The sequence below is a fragment of the Benincasa hispida genome, chromosome 2, assembly GCF_009727055.1.
Source record: "Benincasa hispida cultivar B227 chromosome 2, ASM972705v1, whole genome shotgun sequence".
Classification (NCBI taxonomy): domain Eukaryota; kingdom Viridiplantae; phylum Streptophyta; class Magnoliopsida; order Cucurbitales; family Cucurbitaceae; genus Benincasa; species Benincasa hispida.
The window spans coordinates 34,375,189-34,382,088 of NC_052350.1; positions in this window are offsets into that span (position 1 = coordinate 34,375,189).

Genomic DNA, 6,900 nt, shown 5'->3' on the forward strand with positions numbered 1-6,900 from the left:
TTGGAGATTTTCTTTCCAACATAGTAAATTTGGACCATATAAGAATAGATAACCTGTTAATGATCTCCTTTTGTCTTGGTCACCTGCAAAATCTAAATCAACATATCCATATAGCTCTATTTCTATTTCTTTTGTACTTTGATATGTTAATTTAGTTTGTTTAGACCATATTAAGTATCTTAATATCCATTTTGTTACTTCCCAGTGCCTTTTTCCAGGGTTAGACATGTATCTACTGACAAGACTAGTATAATAGGATAAGTCTGGTCTAGTTGATATCATTAGATACATTAAACTACCTACTGCTTAATTGTAAGGGATTAATTACATTTGAGTCAAATGTTCTATATCTGTTTCCTTAGGTGAATTATCTGGTATAATAACAGGCTTAGTATTAGACATATTGAACCTTTTAATAACCTTTTCACAGTAGTTTGTTTGACTGATGGTGAGGATAGAGGAAGCCCTATCTCTATTTATTTCAATCCCAAGAATCTTTTAAGACTGACCCAAATCTTTCATGTCAAACTCTCTCTTTAGAAGATCTTTGACATGTTTTATATCCTCCTTAGATTTCCCAGCTAGCAACATATCATCCACATAGAGGAGTAAATAGACTTTGTCCTTATAGGTAATTGAATTAACATAAGAACAAAGGTCATAGGTACTTCTTTGAAACCCAATACTCTCTATGTAGTTATTGAATCTTCTGTACCAGCATCTAGGAGATTGTTTAAGACCATATATGGATTTGTTTAGGAGATCATAAAGATCATCCTTTCTTTTTTCTTTAAACACTTCAGGTTGAACCATATAGATAACCTCTTCTAGATTTTCATGAAGGAAAGATATTTTAACATCTAGTTGATCTAATTTAAGGTTGTAATGAGCAACTAGAGATAGTAGAAGTTTGATAGAGGTTTGTTTTACTACTGGTGAAAAAATTTCAGAATAGTCCATGCCTTCACTTTGAGTAATCCTTTAGCCACTAACCTAGCCTTATAGCTAGGTTTTTCTTCTTTAGTAGAACCCTCTTTTAGTTTATATACCCATTTGAAAACTATAGGCTTGCATTATTTAGGAAGAGGGGATAGAGTCCAAGTGTTGTTGACATTGAGTGATTCCATTTCTTCACACATAACTTCAATCCAAGACCTAGCATTAAGGCAGCTCACTGCCTCTTTAAAAGTAGCAGGTTCTTGGTCATCAGGAGCTATTGTAGTATTTAGAACTAGGTTCATGTAATTAGTTTTAGTATACCTAACTGGAGGAACTATCACTCTTCTTTGTCTATCCCTAGCTAATGAGTACTGACTCAAATCAAGTTGAGTTTCAGTATGCTCAGTAGACTCACCTGAGTTTTCCTCTTCTCCTTCTTCAGATTCATTAGGAGGATTGTGACTAGTGGATGAATCTTTAGGTGTCTCCACCTCAATCCTAGCAGTAGTAGGGTTTTAAGGAACTTCACAGGTTGTCTTTTCCTTTTGCATAAACATACATACACTTCACTGCCCTAGATTTGAGTTTCCTCTAACTTTAGTGAATATAGCCAACACATCTAAACACCCTTAGATTATCTAGGTTAGGAGGATGTTTTGTCTATTTTTCTTCAGGAGTTAGGAAGTTTAGGGAGGAATGAGGACACCTATTTAAGATGAAAACAGTGTAGCTTGCTGCCTCAGCCCAATACTTTTCACTAAGAATAGCATCTGAAAGAAGACATCTAACCCTTTCCATGATTGTTCTATTAAGTCTCTTAGCAACTCCATTCTGTGAGGAGTAAATCTAACAGTCCTATGCCTAGTTATGCCCGTTTCTTCACAAAACTTATTAAACTCTTCACTACAGAAATCCAGTCCATTATCAGTTCTCAGGTATTTAATTTCTTTAGAATTTTGCTTCTTTATCATGAGTTTCCATTCCTTAAACTTATCAAACACTTGGTCTTTAGTTTTAAGAAAGTAAACCCAACATTTTCTAGAGAAGTCATCAGTGAAAGAGAGTAAATACCTTGAGCCACTTAGGCTAGGTGTAGGAGCTGGACCCCATAGGTCTGAGTGAATATAATCTAGGATAGCCTTTGTGGTATGTTGTGCTTTAGTAAAACTTTGTCTTGTAGCCTTTCCTAAAACACAATGTTCACAGAAAGTTAGATTATCTGAGAGACCTTTAGGTAGAATCCCTTGCTTAGATAAGACTTCTAGGCCTTTAACACTAATGTGAGACAATCTCTTGTGCCAAACATTAGCCTCCGTGATCTCATTTGTGGTAACAACATATGCCCCTGCCATCATTTCAACTCCTTTAACCACAAATAAGTCATTTACTTTTTCCTCAACAAGTATTACTTTAGAGTCTTTTAGCACCTCAAGGGTTCCTCCTTTGCCCCTGTATTCACACCCAATTGCATCAAGCATTCCTAAGGAAATTAGGTTTCTCTTAAAAAGTGGAACATATCTCACATTTCTAAGAAGCTTAATAGTTTCATAGAAACAGAGCCAATGCCTTCTATTTTACAGCCTTGGTTGTTTCCCATGTAAACCATTTCTCCTTCAATTTATTTATAGGTGTTGAACCATGGTCTCATAGAGGTCATGTGATAGGTGCATCCAGAATCTAGGACCCAATCATGTTTTCCTAGGGGATTTACATGATTGGATTTATCTAAGGTTGAGGTTAGAGCATCTGAGTAGATATAAGATCCTTCTACCTTAGAAGCTTCAGGCTGTTTACCTTTAGAGTCTTTTTCTTTCTCTTGGTTCTTCCTTTTAAGAATAAAATAATTTTTGATTAAATGTCCTTTCTTTTTGTAGTATTTACATTTTAGTTTCTGTTTAGGCTTATTTTCTTCCGAATTATGTGGTTTTCTATCCTTTGACTGATTTGGTTTAAAACTTCCTTTAACAAATAACCCTTCACCACTAGGTTGATCCTTTTTTACCGTTTGTAACTCTAGCTCTCTAGTTCTTAAAGTTGATATTATTGTATTAGTACTTATGTTATCCCTTCCGTATTTTAGAACATTTTTTATTTCCCTATAGGGTTTAGGTAGAGAATTAAGAAGCACATAGGCCTCATTTTCATCTCCAAGTTTCTCTCCTAAGCTTTTGAATTCAGCAACAATTTTCTTGAATTCATCTAGATTATCAGTTAGAGACTTCGATGAATCCATTTTAAATGTAAAGAATTTTTCCCTAAGGTACATTTTACTAGGAAGATCCTTTGTAGCATATAAGTCTTCCAATTTAGTCCATATCCTATAGGCTGTTTCTTGATCTAAAACTTGTCTTAAAAAATTATCACTAAGGTTTAGGACTAACGTACCATAAGCTGCCAGCTCCCAATCTTCTTTTTCTTGAGCTGTCACTGAGGCTGGGAGTGCAAATGGGTCAAGGAGAGCTCTGTGAGCCTTCTGTTGGCCAAGAATTGCTTTGATTTTGGCCTTTCATAGTCCAAAATCTCCTTTACCATCGAATTTCTCTACTTCGAATCTTGCTACGGACATCTTGGAGTGAAACTTGAATCTTGAACCTTTAAGAACTGCAATCTTGTAAGTCTTTTACTCTGATACCACTTTATTGGGCTTGCTCACTTAATTTCTTGAATCAAGAAAAGGCCAAATGATGAAAAGGCTTTAGCTGAACCGATCCATGATCCAAAAGCCTAGTTAATTTGCCCCAAAAACTTGGTAGGTAGATTGCTTGGCTCTGGGGTCTCCATGACCTTCCAACTGATGTGCAACACGTGGTGTATAGCCTGATGGAAGAGAAACCACTTTCTGATGGGAAAAGAAAAATAACAAACAAATTTTATTTTCTCTCTCTCGTTTCAGTCTGCTGTTTATAGAAATGCTCTCTAACCCTCTTCTCTTTTGATTGTTTGCATGAGTTTGCTATGAGAATGAAGAAAGAAGAAGAAACATGCAATATGATAAAGAGAAAGAAGGGAGAAGAGCTACACGGAGATGTACGTGGTTCGGCAATGGATTGCCTACATCTACGGGAAGGAGAAGAACTTTTATTATTCAAGAGCTAAGTCACTTTCTTTACAGATCTTGTAGCTTTCTTCTAAGTTTTTGAATGATTATCCTACTAAATGTAAATGATGCATATTTATACTTTGAGCTGATACAAGTAGCTACATAACAAACTGTAAAGAAATTGTAAAAAGCTATTGAAGACTTGATTTGTATGTTTGAACTTATTTTATACTTCAAATATTCGTGATATCCTTTTCTAAATTTTGAAAAGTACTAAAAAAGGGCTTTCTTAGGCTTAAATTTTAGTTAGTTTTTTTGTTATTAGTGCTCGTAGAGTCATTTATTTGCTGAATATATAGAAATATAATATTTGGATTTGAATGAACTAATGAAAATAAAAAGATGAAGAGCCTTAGAAGGTCAAAGTTTACTTAAGGCATGATGAAAGAGGAAAACATGAAGAAAATGCACCGAAAAAACATTGCAATGCTGTGTTCCACATTAGAAACTAGAGTTTAATACAAGGCAGCGTTGTGAAACTACGCCCTAGCATTAGGACGCTGTGAACATAAGCTGCACGTAGTGTTGTTCAATGCTAAAGCGTGCTAGGAGCATATCGGCGTAGCATCGCGATGCTATCGATGCTTCAACTTATAAATCTTCTCTTTGTTTAGCGATTTTGTGGAGTTCGTTTTTGGAGTCATCACAGAGGATAGGAGAGCATCGTACAAAGGAGTTTTAGAGTATTGTTATCAGGATTGATTGGAGCAAGATCGACTGCGTAACGTTGTACTGTTGGCAACAAAGTGAATTGATGGATTATATCTTACTTTTCTTTATTTATTTTCCATAGAATTTTGTGCAACATGACTGTTGCGTATTTGAGAACATGAGTAATGAGTTTCTTCAGTTCTAAGGTTAGATGAATTTTTTTAGAATTTAGATGAATATTTGAACTAGCATTTGATTATTATCTCATTGATTTTCTAATATGTTTGTGCTTAACCAATTGAATCTTGATCACCATTTAATTGTTGTGGGGTCTTTAATTTTGATTAAGAGGGAGGGTTTTTGGCTTGACTCGTATACTCAATTATTGTTGGATTATGCATGAGATTAATAGGAAAACAATGGAGGTTAGTCACAAAGGGTCACATTATTGTGCCTAAATTACATAATTCATGAAAATAGAACCAACGTTTAAGTATTAGAAAAGGTTGAGCTCGAGAGAGGAAACCTAGATTTTAGACTTCTAAACTCAAGTTAATGGTTTAATTGATCTAATGAAAATAATTATATTTAAAAAAAATGATGTAGTGATGTTTTAATACTTTATTCCTAATTTCCTTTATTTACAAAATTATATTTGAAATAAAATTGTCCGTTCGTTTTGTCATTGAAAATAGCATGCATATTGTAATGAACCCATATGGAGGTCCTAGAAAGTCAAGCCATTACATTTTGAATCAAAGTCTAATGATCCCATATGGAGGTCCTAGAAAGTCGAGCCCTAAGTGTCCTTATAGTCCATTAACAAATTCTTTATCATCTCCGATAAAATGTTTATGACAGATTGTACATAAATGTTTTGTTTAATTGTGTTCGCATTAACTTTTTAAGTGATTAATTTTGAAAAAAAAAATTGAATTGTTTGGTAACCACCCAAAATAACTTTTGAAACACTTTCAAGGTTTATTCTAAATAATTTTTATGAAAAGAGTTTAAATAAAAATGACTTTCTTGAAATATATTTTTAACTCTAGTCAATCCAAACAGATCCTAACTTAATGCATTAGTATCTTCTTGTTTTCTTAGTAGTTTGACAGAAGGTTAGTTCTACTGGGTTCTTAGGGCATGGCACCACGAAAAAGAGGTTCATATGTGTATATATATTACCCTAAGGGGAAGTTTGATGCGCAGGTCTGAAATCTTAAACCTGGGAATGTTAAGTCTAGGGGATTAGATTGAGAAGTTTAGGTAGCCTAGATTTAAGAAAAATGTGTTTGGAGGGCAGGTTTTGGAAGTCTGAATTTAAGAAGCCTATGTTTGGAGTGCAAGGTTAAGTAGCTTGGGAATGAAGTGCAGATTTATCAATATTTAGTTTGTAAAATATTTTCATCTATTTAATCACTAGTTAGATTTTAGATTAGTTTAAATTTTTCATCTTAATTATTTTAATATAGTTAATTTTAAATTAAACTAAAAAATTTATAAGAATATTTTTTAAAAAAAAATTGAAATAGAGATTTTTGACTAAAATTATAATTTTATTTAATCTATTATTTTAATAATTTGATATTTTAATCTTACTAGATTTTGAAATAAAATTTCATAGGTTTTTGTCACTTTAACTAATTTTAAAATGATCATTTTTTTTACTATAATACGCTGACTTAAAATTGAAATAAACTAGTATTTTAATATTAAGTTTAATGAATGAAAAACTATATTTTTTTTTCTTATCAACTTATATTTGAGGAATAAAAAATCATAAATGTTAACTTTTAGTTTTTATTTGGTCGCTAAGTTGTTTTAAACATTTTAAATCTTTACGTTTAGGAAATGATTCTAAGTCTCCAAACTAGTTAAATTGACCAACAAAAAGAATTAAAATGTTATTAAATTAAATTAGAGTTTTCAAACATATATAGTTCTACACATATAACCTAAATAAATATAACTATTCAATTGCAGTCTATTGGTATGTTTAGAATGACTTAAAAAAATATATCTTTCAAAAATTCATTTTTAATTAAACATTTTTTTTATAAAAACTTATTAAAATAAAAAAAAAGCATATATGTATTGAAATTCTTTCTTAAAAGTGTTTTTATATACAAATTTGTCTAATTTGTTATATACTAAGAGTATTTTATTAATGTTTTCAAGGTTTGTTGATGGCGGTTGCCGGAGGTAGTCAA